At 32.6% G+C, this 16429-nt stretch overlaps 6 non-coding genes across 6 annotated transcripts; all 6 read left to right on the top strand.

Moving 5' to 3' along the window:
* The first annotated feature begins 652 nt into the window (after positions 1-652).
* Positions 653-724, top strand: Trnad-guc (transfer RNA aspartic acid (anticodon GUC)). The gene has a single exon. It is a non-coding gene; the product is annotated as a tRNA-Asp (tRNA).
* Positions 725-1833: 1109 nt separating this feature from the next.
* On the top strand, positions 1834-1905 carry Trnad-guc (transfer RNA aspartic acid (anticodon GUC)). Its single transcript has one exon. It is a non-coding gene; the product is annotated as a tRNA-Asp (tRNA).
* A 2440-nt stretch (positions 1906-4345) lies between these two features.
* Trnad-guc (transfer RNA aspartic acid (anticodon GUC)) lies at positions 4346-4417 on the top strand. Its single transcript has one exon. It is a non-coding gene; the product is annotated as a tRNA-Asp (tRNA).
* A 1091-nt stretch (positions 4418-5508) lies between these two features.
* On the top strand, positions 5509-5580 carry Trnad-guc (transfer RNA aspartic acid (anticodon GUC)). The gene has a single exon. It is a non-coding gene; the product is annotated as a tRNA-Asp (tRNA).
* Positions 5581-6691: 1111 nt separating this feature from the next.
* On the top strand, positions 6692-6763 carry Trnad-guc (transfer RNA aspartic acid (anticodon GUC)). Its single transcript has one exon. It is a non-coding gene; the product is annotated as a tRNA-Asp (tRNA).
* Positions 6764-7831: 1068 nt separating this feature from the next.
* Positions 7832-7903, top strand: Trnad-guc (transfer RNA aspartic acid (anticodon GUC)). The gene has a single exon. It is a non-coding gene; the product is annotated as a tRNA-Asp (tRNA).
* Positions 7904-16429: the final 8526 nt, after the last annotated feature.

Raw genomic sequence — 16429 nt, 5'->3', positions numbered from 1 at the left:
TTTTTTTTCATGTTACGCCAATCAAACAATTTTTAGGCCTTTCGAGGACTGTTAGGCCGAATATTTTTTTAAATTTTTTTTTTGAAAAATGGTGGAAAACCCCTATTTGGTCAGCTTTCGCATATACAACGATACCTGAAAAAATGTATTTATTTTATTTATTTTATTCATATTTATCCAGGGTAGCCTAATTCAGGTAATAGCTGGTCTAACATTGGGCCCTACAATACATAATTATACATAACATTAAAAGGCAACAATTATGAACATGCAATTTATATAAAATATACAACTATTAGATACAAAATTAAAATACAGAAATGTATACAATTTTCAAAGTAATATAAAACACATCTTTAACAAGTACATGCTCAAATTTTAAGACTTGAATCTTAGCTTGAAAGTTTGCACATTTGTTGAACTTCTTACATCATTACTCAGCTTATTCCAAAACGGAGCAGGCCTGTTTTATTTTGTTTTTCTGGTAGGTAGGGCCCTATACCATAATTAAATATAATAATTCTAGGCAATTTCATTTAAAAAAAAGACAAAGAATTAATCTCTCTTATTTATTTTTGTAGCTTTTACCATGTGAAAATTTGCATAGGTCTACATTGAAATTTCTATACGTTAAAATTTCGCCTCCGACAAATCCTAGATAGTATAGTGGTGAGTATCCCCGCCTGTCACGCGGGAGACCGGGGTTCAATTCCCCGTCTGGGAGAGTCATTTTTTGGTTGTTGTTTAAAATATTAAAAAATATTAAAATTTAAAAAAAAGGAGAAAAATTAGCGATTTTCAACTTAAAATGTGTGTAAAAAAATGTAAAAAAAAAATCCGACCGACCTACCCTAATTTTTTTTATGTTGCGCCAATCAAACAATTTTTTTAGTCCTTACTTCGAGGACTGTTAGGCCGAATGGAATTCCCGATATTTATACAGTGTGATATTGGTAGTCTACGGTGTTTTTATTAATGATAATCATCATGATCATGTAAAATACTGATTTCAAGTGAAAGGCCCTATTTTTTCTCATAAACATATTGAAATTAGAAGTTCAAACTCAGTGTATTTCCGAAGATGTCATCGAAAAACTGCCTAATTAGTCTCAAATATGGTATACCATATATTCGGCAGTTTTTTGATGATTTCTTTGAAATATACCGCTTTAGAACGCCAAATTTCAAAATGTTTATGAGAAAAATATGATTTTTCATGTTACCTCAATCAAACAATTGTTTTAGGCCTTTCGAGGACTGTTAGGCCGAATATTTTGTTTTATTTTTTTTGAAAAATGGCGGAAATCCCCTATTTGGTCAGCTTTTGCATACACAACAATACCTGAAAAAATGTATTTATTTTATTCATATTTATCCAGGGTAGCCCAATTCAGCTAATAGCTGGTCTAACACGGGGCCCTGCAATACATCATTATCAACATGCAATTTATATAAAATATACAACTATTAGATACAAAATTAAAATACAGAAATGTATGCAATTTTCAAAGTAATATAAAAACACATCATTAACAAGTACATGCTCAAATTTTAAGACTTGAATCTTAGCTTGAAAGTTTGCACATTTGTTGAACTTCTTACATCATTACTCAGCTTATTCCAAAACGGAGCAGGCCTGTTTAATTTTGTTTTTCTGGTAGGTAGGGCCCTATACCATAATTAAATATAATAATTCTAGGCAATTTCATTAAAAAAAAAACCACAAAGAATTAATCTTTCTTATTTATTTTTGTAGCTTTTACCATGTGAAAATTTGCATAGGTCTACATTGAAATTTCTATACGTTAAAATTTCGCCTTTGACTCCGACAAATCCTAGATAGTATAGTGGTGAGTATCCCCGCCTGTCACGCGGGAGACCGGGGTTCAATTCCCCGTCTGGGAGAGTCATTTTTTGGTTGTTGTTTAAAATATTATCATATTGTTTTTGCAAAAAATGGATATTGGTAGTCTACGGTGTTTTTATAAATGATAATCATCATGATCATATAATATACTGATTTCAAGTGAAAGGCCCTATTTTTCTCATAAACATATTGAAATTAGAAGTTCCAACTCAGTGTATTTCTGAAGATATCATCGAAAAACTGCCTAATTAGTCTCAAATATAGTATACCATATATTCGGCAGTTTTTGATGATTTCTTCGAAATATATCTCTTTGGAACGCCAAATTTCAATATGTTTATGAGAAAAATATGAGCTTTCATCTGATACCAAAATCAGCATGAGATAAAGTGGGGGATGAGATTGTCAATCAGGTTACCCACCTTTAAAATGTGTGTAAAATTTTTTTTTTTTAATCTGACCGACCTACCCTACTTTTTTTCATGTTACGCCAATCAAACAATTGTTTTAGGCCTTTCGAGGACTGTTAGGCCGAATATTTTGTTTTATTTTTTTTGAAAAATGGTGGAAAACCCTTATTTGGTCAGCTTTTGCATACACAACGATAAAAAAAAAATGTATTTATTTTAATTATTTTATTCATATTTATCCAGGGTAGCCCAATTCAGCTAATAGCTGGTCTAACATGGGGCCCTGCAATACATCATTATCAACATGCAATTTATATAAAATATACAACTATTAGACACAAAATTAAAATACAGAAATGTATACAATTTTCAAAGTAATATAAAACACATCATTAACAAGTACATGCTCAAATTTTAAGACTTGAACCTTAGCTTGAAAGCCTGCACATTTGTTGAACTTCTTACATCATTACTCAGCTTATTCCAAAACGGAGCAGGCCTGTTTTATTTTGTTTTTCTGGTAGGTTGGGCCCTATACCATAATTAAATATAATAATTCTAGGCAATTTCATTAAAAAAAAAAGGCAAAGAATTAATCTCTCTTATTTATTTTCGGAGCTTTTACCATGTGGAAATTTGCATAGGTCTACATTAAAATTTCTATACGTTAAAATTTCGACTGTGCCTCCGACAAATCCTAGATAGTATAGTGGTGAGTATCCCCGCCTGTCACGCGGGAGACCGGGGTTCAATCCCCGTCTGGGAGAGTCATTTTTTGGTTGTTGTTTAAAATAATTATTATCATATTGTTTTTGCAAAAATGGATTAAAAAAATATTAAAATTTAAAAAAAGGAGAAAAATTAGCGATTTTCAACTTAAAATGTGTGTAAAAAAATCAAAAAATCAAAAAAATCCGACCGACCTACCCTAATTTTTTTTTATGATGCGCCAATCAAACAATTGTTTTAGTCCTTACTTCGAGGACTGTTAGGCCGAATGAAATTCCCGATATTTGTACAGATTTGTGTGATATTGGTAGTCTACGGTGTTTTTATTAATGATAATCATCATGGTCATGTAATATACTGATTTCAAGTGAAAGACCCTATTTGTCTCATAAACATATTGAAATTAGAAGTTCCAACTCAGTGTATTTCCGAAGATATCATCGAAAAACTACCTAATTAGTCTCAAATATGGTATACCATAATTCGGCAGTTTTTTGATGATTTCTTCGGAAATATACCCCTTTGGAACGCCAAATTTCAATATGTTTATAAGAAAAATATGAGCTTTCATCTGATACCAAAATCAGCATTTTGATGAGATAAAGTGGGGGATGAGATTGTCAAGCAGGTTACCCACCTTTAAAATGTGTGTAAAATGTTGTTTTTAAATCCGACCGACCTACCCTACTTTTTTTCATGTTACGCCAATCAAACAATTTTTTAGGCCTTTCGAGGACTGTTAGGCCGAATATTTTTTTTTTTTTTTTTTGAAAAATGGTGGAAAACCCCTATTTGGTCAGCTTTCGCATATACAACGATACCTGAAAAAATGTATTTATTTTATTTATTTTATTCATATTTATCCAGGGTAGCCTAATTCAGGTAATAGCTGGTCTAACATTGGGCCCTACAATACATAATTATACATAACATTAAAAGGCAACAATTATGAACATGCAATTTATATAAAATATACAACTATTAGATACAAAATTAAAATACAGAAATGTATACAATTTTCAAAGTAATATAAAAACACATCTTTAACAAGTACATGCTCAAATTTTAAGACTTGAATCTTAGCTTGAAAGTTTGCACATTTGTTGAACTTCTTACATCATTACTCAGCTTATTCCAAAACGGAGCAGGCCTGTTTTATTTTGTTTTTCTGGTAGGTAGGGCCCTATACCATAATTAAATATAATAATTCTAGGCAATTTCATTTAAAAAAAAGACAAAGAATTAATCTCTCTTATTTATTTTTGTAGCTTTTACCATGTGAAAATTTGCATAGGTCTACATTGAAATTTCTATACGTTAAAATTTCGCCTCCGACAAATCCTAGATAGTATAGTGGTGAGTATCCCCGCCTGTCACGCGGGAGACCGGGGTTCAATTCCCCGTCTGGGAGAGTCATTTTTGGTTGTTTAAAATATTATCATATTGTTTTTGCAAAAAAATGGATATTGGTAGTCTACGGTGTTTTTATAAATGATAATCATCATGATCATGTAATATACTGATTTCAAGTGAAAGGCCCTATTTTTCTCATAAACATATTGAAATTAGAAGTTCCAACTCAGTGTATTTCTGAAGATATCATCGAAAAACTGCCTAATTAGTCTCAAATATGGTATACCATATATTCGGCAGTTTTTGATGATTTCTTCGAAATATACCCCTTTGGAACGCCAAATTTCAATATGTTTATAAAAAAATATGAGCTTTCATCTGATACCAAAATCAGCATTTTGATGAGATAAAGTGGGGGGATGAGATTGTCAAGCAGGTTACCCACCTTTTAAATGTGTGTAAAATGTTGTTTTTAAATCCGACCGACCTACCCTACTTTTTTTCATGTTACGCCAATCAAACAATTTTTTAGGCCTTTCGAGGACTGTTAGGCCGAATATTTTTTTAATTATTTTTTTTGAAAAATGGTGGAAAACCCCTATTTGGTCAGCTTTCGCATATACAACGATACCTGAAAAAATGTATTTATTTTATTTATTTTATTCATATTTATCCAGGGTAGCCTAATTCAGGTAATAGCTGGTCTAACATTGGGCCCTACAATACATAATTATACATAACATTAAAAGGCAACAATTATGAACATGCAATTTATATAAAATATACAACTATTAGATACAAAATTAAAATACAGAAATGTATACAATTTTCAAAGTAATATAAAAACACATCTTTAACAAGTACATGCTCAAATTTTAAGACTTGAATCTTAGCTTGAAAGTTTGCACATTTGTTGGACTTCTTACATCATTACTCAGCTTATTCCAAAACGGAGCAGGCCTGTTTTATTTTGTTTTTCTGGTAGGTAGGGCCCTATACCATAATTAAATATAATAATTCTAGGCAATTTCATTTAAAAAAAAGACAAAGAATTAATCTCTCTTATTTATTTTTGTAGCTTTTACCATGTGAAAATTTGCATAGGTCTACATTGAAATTTCTATACGTTAAAATTTCGCCTCCGACAAATCCTAGATAGTATAGTGGTGAGTATCCCCGCCTGTCACGCGGGAGACCGGGGTTCAATTCCCCGTCTGGGAGAGTCATTTTTTGGTTGTTGTTTAAAATATTAAAAAATATTAAAATTTAAAAAAAAGGAGAAAAATTAGCGATTTTCAACTTAAAATGTGTGTAAAAAAATGTAAAAAAAAAAATCCGACCGACCTACCCTAATTTTTTTTATGTTGCGCCAATCAAACAATTTTTTTAGTCCTTACTTCGAGGACTGTTAGGCCGAATGGAATTCCCGATATTTATACAGTGTGATATTGGTAGTCTACGGTGTTTTTATTAATGATAATCATCATGATCATGTAAAATACTGATTTCAAGTGAAAGGCCCTATTTTTTCTCATAAACATATTGAAATTAGAAGTTCAAACTCAGTGTATTTCCGAAGATGTCATCGAAAAACTGCCTAATTAGTCTCAAATATGGTATACCATATATTCGGCAGTTTTTTTGATGATTTCTTTGGAAATATACCGCTTTGGAACGCCAAATTTCAAAATGTTTATGAGAAAAATATGATTTTTCATGTTACCTCAATCAAACAATTGTTTTAGGCCTTTCGAGGACTGTTAGGCCGAATATTTTGTTTTATTTTTTTGAAAAATGGCGGAAATCCCCTATTTGGTCAGCTTTTGCATACACAACAATACCTGAAAAAATGTATTTATTTTATTCATATTTATCCAGGGTAGCCCAATTCAGCTAATAGCTGGTCTAACACGGGGCCCTGCAATACATCATTATCAACATGCAATTTATATAAAATATACAACTATTAGATACAAAATTAAAATACAGAAATGTATGCAATTTTCAAAGTAATATAAAAACACATCATTAACAAGTACATGCTCAAATTTTAAGACTTGAATCTTAGCTTGAAAGTTTGCACATTTGTTGAACTTCTTACATCATTACTCAGCTTATTCCAAAACGGAGCAGGCCTGTTTAATTTTGTTTTTCTGGTAGGTAGGGCCCTATACCATAATTAAATATAATAATTCTAGGCAATTTCATTAAAAAAAAAACCACAAAGAATTAATCTTTCTTATTTATTTTTGTAGCTTTTACCATGTGAAAATTTGCATAGGTCTACATTGAAATTTCTATACGTTAAAATTTCGCCTTTTACTCCGACAAATCCTAGATAGTATAGTGGTGAGTATCCCCGCCTGTCACGCGGGAGACCGGGGTTCAATTCCCCGTCTGGGAGAGTCATTTTTGGTTGTTGTTTAAAATATTATCATATTGTTTTTGCAAAAAATGGATATTGGTAGTCTACGGTGTTTTTATAAATGATAATCATCATGATCATGTAATATACTGATTTCAAGTGAAAGGCCCTATTTTTCTCATAAACATATTGAAATTAGAAGTTCCAACTCAGTGTATTTCTGAAGATATCATCGAAAAACTGCCTAATTAGTCTCAAATATAGTATACCATATATTCGGCAGTTTTTGATGATTTCTTCGAAATATATCTCTTTGGAACGCCAAATTTCAATATGTTTATGAGAAAAATATGAGCTTTCATCTGATACCAAAATCAGCATGAGATAAAGTGGGGGATGAGATTGTCAATCAGGTTACCCACCTTTAAAATGTGTGTGTAAAATTTTTTTTTTTAATCTGACCGACCTACCCTACTTTTTTTCATGTTACGCCAATCAAACAATTGTTTTAGGCCTTTCGAGGACTGTTAGACCGAATATTTTGTTTGATTTTTTTTGAAAAATGGTGGAATACCCTTATTTGGTCAGCTTTTGCATACACAACGATACCTGAAAAAATGTATTTATTTTAATTATTTTATTCATATTTATCCAGGGTAGCCCAATTCAGCTAATTGCTGGTCTAACATGGGGCCCTGCAATACATCATTATCAACATGCAATTTATATAAAATATACAACTATTAGATACAAAATTAAAATACAGAAATGTATACAATTTTCAAAGTAATATAAAAACACATCATTAACAAGTACATGCTCAAATTTTAAGACTTGAATCTTAGCTTGAAAGTCTGCACATTTGTTGAACTTCTTACATCATTACTCAGCTTATTCCAAAACGGAGCAGGCCTGTTTTATTTTGTTTTTCTGGTAGGTTGGGCCCTATACCATAATTAAATATAATAATTCTAGGCAATTTCTTTTAAAAAAAAGGCAAAGAATTAATCTCTCTTATTTATTTTCGGAGCTTTTACCATGTGGAAATTTGCATAGGTCTACATTAAAATTTCTATACGTTAAAATTTCGACTGTGCCTCCGACAAATCCTAGATAGTATAGTGGTGAGTATCCCCGCCTGTCACGCGGGAGACCGGGGTTCAATTCCCCGTCTGGGAGAGTCATTTTTTTGGTTGTTGTTTAAAATAATTATTATCATATTGTTTTTGCAAAAAATGGATTAAAAAAAATATTAAAATTAAAAAAAAGGAGAAAAATTAGCGATTTTCAACTTAAAATGTGTGTAAAAAAATAAAAAAATAAAAAAAATCCGACCGACCTACCCTAATTTTTTTTTTTTTATGATGCGCCAATCAAACAATTTTTTTAGTCCTTACTTCGAGGACTGTTAGGCCGAATGAAATTCCCGATATGTGTACAGTGTGATATTGGTAGTCTACGGTGTTTTTATTAATGATAATCATCATGGTCATGTAATATACTGATTTCAAGTGAAAGACCCTATTTTTCTCATAAACATATTGAAATTAGAAGTTCCAACTCAGTGTATTTCCGAAGATATCATCGAAAAACTGCCTAATTAGTCTCAAATATTTTTATTTTTTTATTTTTTATTTATTTATTTATTTATTTATTTATTTTTTTATTATTTTTTTTTTTCTCCGGCAAATCAAATTTTCATTCCTTAAACATATTACATATCTTACTCTACCGGGTTTTTAATACAACACAAAACAACAACAATACAAAACAAATAGACAGAACAATTTATCACAGCACAATTCTCAAATATAATAGTGTAGATAAAAATCATCGCATGCATTAATTAAATAGGCCCCTCCAAACCTGCCATTTACGTTGATATATTTGGTAATTTAAGTCTTTTAAATAAATAAATCTTTCCAGAATGTGATAATTTTCAATTTCTTTTTGAAGAGGTAAAAAGGAGAGTGACGAATTTTGACATCTTCTTCTATAAATATAAAATTTGGTTAAGATAATAATCAAATTTACAGCATGATTACTCATTTTTATGTCTGTTCCAAAAAGAATATGGTTTTGATTTAAGGTAACAGGAATACCAACTTTTGTAAAAACCAGGTTTGTAGCTGAACCCAAATTGGTTTCACCTTTTTACATTCTGTGAAGATATGCTTAATTGTTTCAGATTCCTCATTACAAAATGTGCACAAATTGTTATTTCTTTGGTTGATTTTATACATGAAGGTATTGGTGGTTAAGATTCTATTTAGAATTCTATACTGAAACCACCGCAATTTTACGTCTATTGTGCATTTAAAAGGTATCAAACAGTGCATCTTCCATTCATCATCTTGAAAAGGGAAGCCCAATTTTTCGCTCCAATTTTGTTTTGCTTTTGGAACCTTTATATTCATTAGTTGATTACAAAGTGATTTGCAACCTTTTTTATCCTGAAGGATCAGACTCAAATGAAAAGGAATAAAAGGTTTTGGGATCGGGTACATTTGAATATTTGCCTGGAATATATATGCTTAAAATTGCTTTTAATTGCACGAAGTACACCATTATATTCTAAAGGATTCATTTTCAAATCATATTTAGCTTCAATTTCATTCAAGAAAAGAAAACGACTACTATCGGCATGAACCAGATCCGAAATGAAACAAATCCCCGATGTGCGCCATTTCTTGTAATTAATTTCTTTTCCACCAATTTTGAAAAGCTCGTTGTCCCACAAACATGATTTTAAAACGTCATCAAGTTTTTGAGGAGTATGATTCTTTTTTATATGAGACCACGATAAAAGAACCTCTTTCCAGAAAATATTTTGTATCCTTTTCGCAACTGTTAAAGTATGATTTGCTCCTTTTTCCAGATCATCAATGTTCATGCCGGTAAGCTTATTAAAAAACATCAATCCTTTTTCATCAATATTACCATTTGCAATTCGTCTGATCCAAGTACTTTTAAGTGCTTCAAAAACAAATCTACTTTTACCAATCTTAAACCACCATCAGAGTAATCATTTGACAATTGATCTCTACTTATTTTATCTCTCTTTCCCCTCCAAATAAAATCATAAAATTGCTTTTGCAGGGCCTTGATAAATTCTTTAGATGGATTTGGAATAGAAAGAACAAGGTGGTTAAACTTTGGCATCAAAATAGATTTAACAACAGTTATTCTTCCCAATACAGTTATATTTCTTTTAGACCAGTGTTTTATTAAACCTGTCACCGACTCCATAATTTTTTCGTAGTTAAAGGAGGATTTCGTGATCCTAGCATCCTCTTTTTATGACATTTTTCAGTACATATCCACGAAAAAAGCTTATTCCCAAAATTTCAGTTGATTCCGATTTTGCGTTTGCGAGTTATGCATGATTATGTGTATTACACTGCTCCATAGACAATGCGTTGTAATTTCGTTCTGGTGCACCAGAACGAAATTCAAATTTCACGATATCTTTGCAAAACGAATTAATCTGCAAGAAATATTTTGTACATAAACATTATGTAGCCAGAGGTTTCCAGTGATATAAAAATCTCAACTTTTTTTTGAGAAAAGTGGGGGATGAGGCTGTGGATCACGAAATGCCCTTTAATCTCTGGCATGTCCATTAAATTTGTTGAAAAATCAACACCCAGAACAGAAAATTTACCATTTTTCACCCAATTCAATTTTTTTTGTTTGTTAGTTCGGGGTTTGGATTTTTACCTCGAAGTGAACCGATGTAAACAACATTGGTTTTGTCTTCATTTATTTTCAAACCGGATAATCTCTCAAACAAATCCAAAGTATTCAATGTTTGTACCAAACTCTCATCGCTTCCATTTAAAATAACTGTGGAATCATCAGCATATTGAGAAATTTTACAATGAACATTTTCGACTTCAATACCAGTAATATAATTATTTTTTCTAATAAGACCGCCCAAAATCTCCGCACAGATTAAAAAGATGTACGGGGATAAAGGGTCACCCTGTCTACAGCCTCGACCCAAATTAAATTGTTTTGAAGCGTTGCCATTTACCAGAACTGAAGATTGACTATTGTTGTAGAAGAGTTTAATCCATTTTTTAAAAGAAGTTCCAAAATTGAGAAAATCTAATGTTTTAAATATAAATTTGTGAGAAACAGAATCAAAAGCCTTTTCAAAATCTATTAAGAGTAACATACCTGGCTTGTCGTGTAACTCGGTATACAGAATTAAATCATACAGTAACCTTATATTTTCCCCAATATACCGCCCTTCATAAAGCCTTTTTGGTCATCATTTATTAAATTCGGTAGGATATGTTTCAATCTTTCAGCAATACATGAAGAAGCTAATTTATAAGTTATATTTAAGAGACTAATTGGCCGCCAATTTTTTAAAAACTGTTTTGGCTTATTTCCTTTTGGAAGGAGTGTAATAATTCCCAATCTCTGTGTCACTGACAGCTCCCCTGATTCATAAGCGTAATTAAGAGAACGTAATAGAAACTCACCTAAATAAATGAAAAAAGAACTTCCAAAATTCAGAAGTGAATCCATCGGAACCAGGACTTTTGTTATTTGGCATTTTTTAATAGCAAATAATAGCTCTTGATAAGTCAGACGCCCTCAAGTTTTTGGAGCTGATCATCAGTTAACAGCGGAAAATCTGATCTAGATAAATGTTGTTCAAATTCCTCCAAATTTAAATCATTATCTTTAGATGCATATAATGTTGAATAAAACTTCAGAATTTCTTCCATTATTTGTTCTTGATTATTTATATTATCACCGTTTGGGTTTTGTAAGTGGGCAATTGCCTTATTAACATGATTTCTTTTTTCTAAGTTCAGAAAATACTTTGACGGTTTTTCTCCGTGTTCTACCCATCTTGCTTTTGATCTCATCATAACTCCCTCCATTTTTTTTTTTTTTTTTTCTTCTAACTCCAACTTTTTGATATCAATATTTTCAAGAACAACAGGATCATTTGACCTAGCGAGCTCTTCTTCTAACTTATTTATATCATTTTCTAGTGACTTTTCCTTGCTTTTTTCCTTTTATTCCTTTCTGAAGCATATTTAATTGTTTCCCCCCTAATTTCCATAAGTAATACTTCCATAAATAATTGATCATTTATAGTCAGCTCAAGTTCACTTGGGGAATTTGACTTATACTATTTAAGTTATACGGTGAAGCAGCATATTGAATTTTAACTTCCTTAATTTTTTTTCTTTTACCCTAGCCGAAAACTCGAGATCTCTTAACAGTAAATTGTTAAATTTCCAAAATCCTTTTCCATATTTGATAGATGACATGTCAAGCGAAAGACTAGTAAGAGAGTGATCTGTTCGATATCCAGGTTCAATCTCTGAATTTAAATAATAAGTTGTAAGCTCTTCTGATATAAGAAAAAAGTCCAGTCTGTATTGTTTTAAAGGGGTTGGCTGACGCCAGGTGTATCTACGAATATTTTGATTGTGAAGTCTCCATGGATCTATCAGTCCAAAATGATCTTTCATATCCAAAACTACTTTTCTCGCTTTTGGGTTATTTATTCGAATATAATTTGAGGTATCCAGTTTTGGATCCTGAACCAAATTCAATCTCCACACAAAATGCAGTGTGCATTATTTATTTCTTCTACATGTCTTTTAATTTCATTATAAAAATCCGGTTTATCTTCATTTGGACCATAAATCGAAAAGAGTGTCACACGAATATCATTAATAGATATATCTACAGCTAACCAATTTCCTTCTTCGTCTGCACGAGTCGAGTGTTGTGGACTTTATAATCTAATTTATTGCTAAGAAAAATGGCTACTCCTCTTGCATTGGAGGTAAAAGAGCTAAAAAAAGCTTCACCACCCCATTCTGCTTTTACCATACATTCAATATTTTTATCAAAGTGAACGTCTTGCAAACAAACAATTGAAGCGGATTTACTACGTATATAATGTAAAACATCCCTCCTTTTTTGTTTACCATTTAAACCCCGACAATTCATTGATATAATCTTGACATCATTAACCGTACCCATACTTACTAATTATCAATGGTATTAATATTGTTTGCAGACTACGAATATAATGTAAAACATCCTACTTCTTTTGTTTACCATTTAAACCCCGACAGTTCATTGACAAAATCTTAACATCATTAACCGTATACCCATAATTACAAATTATCATATTCAAACTCGTATTTAATACTATTTGTACAGTCTTATCTCTAAGCATGCAAAGATATATCATGAAAAGTTGACACCTATCAAAACAGAATATGCAAAAATATACACTGTGATAAATAAAACAAAACACACATACACACAAAAACCTGCACTCAATGCACGAGTGCATGAAAGGAAATAAAATAATAATCTGAAATAATTTTTTCACCCACGACCAGCACAAAATAGTTAAAACCAACATGTTTAACCGAAAATGATATTTATCTCCAAAAACAGTTTTCCAGTTTCACTTTAGATAATTTTAAATTTCAATTTATTTTATAGTCTTCAACTTGAAGGTTGCATATATTCGTTTACTTTTTGAATCAATATAATTTGTGAACAGAAACATAATAAGCAAGTATATTTCTCAATATTTTCTAGACGGGGAAAAACTTTTTTCCATATCATTCAAAAACACTTCATCAGGGAAAATCAGTCTGTGAATTCTTGAAATGAAAGATATGTGTAGCACAGATACAGAAATATCAGTATTTTTTCCAAAAATGCATGTTACGTTTATAGGCCTACTCAGAAAGTGGCTTAAATCTGATACTGATCGATTTCCAATGTAGGCACACTGCTATCAAAAGTGAAGACAAACCAAAAAGCTACATGTCCACCCGGCACATCTAAATAACATTGATCAAAGATTGTTATCAATTTGTCGCTTTTGTTTGTTTGCCGTTACTTTTTGTTTACATAGAGCACTTAAATTACACTCCCCAAAAACCTTCAACTTTCACTTTTCACTTCCAATACCATAAATTTTAAACCTAACATGAAAAGTCTTTAAAAAGTCTGATTTCTCATTTTATATAACATAAAATATAAGGTCCTTTGGTTTAAATCAAAAGGCACTCTGGGTCCATTTGCCTGGTGCATCTCCCTTGTTTGTCGGTTTTGCTCGAAATTCCAAAACTATGCTTGTCCCAACACATCGGATTCTTGTTTGCCTCTGTCCACCTTTTCTTATGTCTTTAGCCGCCTGCGCCGCTTTCCCCCTCTGCCTTTTCAGATGTTGCGGTAGATCTGTGTATACCATTACTGGCTTTTTCTCCTTGTTGAAGGGACGTTTCTTAGCTTGAGTCAAGAACCAGTCTCTGTCCATCATATGGACAAAGCGAACGATAACTGGGTCTGGTCCTTGGTTTTGTCCTGCATATTGTCGAGGTAACCGATGTGCATTTGGGTCACTCCATATGAAATCAAGGAGTCGCCCCACCTGACCCCCTCAGATTTGCTTTATATTTTAGTCATATGTTGTACATGTAAAAATATTAAAAACCTGCAAATTTGAGGTCTGTAGCTCTTACGGATTTTCTGTAGCAGCCATTTAAAGTGGCAGTAGGGGGGTCTAAATTTGGACCCAAAAGTTGCCCTTTAAATAAATTTCATCTTTGGGAGTCTGTGCCTTCTTTATAAAGAGAGAGAGAGGTCTGAAACTTTGTATACACACTAACTACATGCCCAATTTGTCAAAAAATAAAAAAATAAAAAATTTCTGTAATTGCGGGTTGTGTCACGGGGTCATTAAATATGCAAGAAAAAATTTAATGTTTTGTAAACTGGCAAGTTTAGCCCCCCTAAATTCACATTTTTTTTCAGATTAATTATTTTTTGTTATCACTGATGCTATATATAGGATAAATACAATGCATATCCAAAAAATTGAGGTCACAACTCATTTACATTTCGAACAGCGCCCTCACAAAGATGAAATTTATTGCAAATTCAACATTTTCAAGGGGCCCAAAGTCGATGTGGTCCACCTTCAAAATTTATAAAACATCACTTTTATATAACTACTAGTCTTAAATTACAACTTTGCTAAGTCCCAGTAATTGTATAGGTTGACTTCATACAAAACGACAAGCCCAAAGTTGACCATTTTCTTATGATTGCATGTACTGCAAATGTGCCGAATTTGGGCTAATTTGGAAGGCTTAAAAGTCAAACTGGCCCCAATATTGAAAATAAAATGGAAATAAAAGTAAGGGATGAAATCAAAACTCGACCGCCGGTTGCCGCCGGTTCCGGGCAGTTCCGTCCGGTTCTAAAATATACACAGTAATGAGGTCAGTCGTCACACCCTGGTTCATATGGCCGGTTGGTATCATCGAGTGAGTGAGTGGAGTGGTTTCAAGTGGTTTCTTTTCAAATTTAGTACAATAGGAATAATGGCTTTTGTCTAACACACGCGTCACGTCACGTCACGTCACGTCACGTCACGTCACGTCGCGTCACGTTGAAATGTTATCAAAAGTTCATAATAAATTATTAACTCCACAATTACCCTTATCTCCCTACGTGATAAATAGTCCGTGAAATAGTCCATGGAATTCCAGCTTTTCATCAATGCCGCAAAGCACAGCAAAGCTTCAATGAATAAAATAATCGGGATTGCTGGAACTACTTTTTAAACCACAGCCCGTATCCTAGTTTAGTGTAGCCTCTTTTGCAGGCGGTGCGTTTTCGCTTTTCTCAAACTATGAGTGTGATAAAAACACGAGTAGCCTGCGACGGAGGCTACGTACAGTGCGCACACAACTAAATAATGCTCCCACTGAAACACACGTGAAAATGGCCTATCAAAACAAAATAAGCTACCTTATTCGCGTGTTTCAGACTTATAAAACACGTTAGCCATTTTGCAGAATCTGTGAGGTATATGATGCGGTATTATTTGGTCTTCTTTGATGGCGGTGTAAATAGCTGGTCATATAATTCGCAGTAGGGGATATTTGCTCTCGTCTCGGTTGTCTTTTGCTCCTTTTTGCATTTGGCAACAAATGTTGCCAAATGCTTTCTTTCACCCGCATTTCTTTCTTCTGGCAACATTTCAAATCGCTATAACATCCACATACTAAGTTGGATTTTAACCAAACTTGGTCAGAATGACCACTGACCACTCCCATTTATGGTTTGTACCCCAATTTGACCTTTGACCTTGATTATATAGTTGAAAATGTGATTAAAAACACACAAAAATACTAAGGCTTCTAGACGATTAAGCCGATTTCCACCAAAATATTTTAGAAGAATCCCCTACCCATGCTTCATATAGGATGTACACAAATAAGGGGTCAAAGGTCATTTTTTCTTCTTTCTGGCAACATTTCAAAATGAGTCTAGCACCCGTATACTACATCGGATTTTGACCAGGCTTGGTCACAATAATCACTGACCACCCCATTAATGTTGTGTGACCATGACCCTAATTTGACCTTTGACCTACTTGATATGGCCAAAATGTGATTTCACGACATTTTTTTTTTTTGCCACAAACCTTGTGGGAAGCACAAGTGGGTAAGTGGCTACTAAGTTTCCTATATGGCTTCAAGGTCAAAGGTCATTGAGGGGTCATTTGTGTTAAAAGTTTGATCTCACTCCAGACTCAATGGATTTGATCCAAACCTAGTCCGAATTAATTAACCTTGACCTTGACCTGACATGTTGAATGAATGACCTTGACCCACGTATGACTTTTGACCT

This window comes from Amphiura filiformis, chromosome 7, assembly GCF_039555335.1.
Source record: "Amphiura filiformis chromosome 7, Afil_fr2py, whole genome shotgun sequence".
Taxonomy (NCBI): domain Eukaryota; kingdom Metazoa; phylum Echinodermata; class Ophiuroidea; order Amphilepidida; family Amphiuridae; genus Amphiura; species Amphiura filiformis.
Note: the sequence above shows the minus strand (reverse complement) of the source record. Positions and strands in the feature narration are given on the sequence as shown.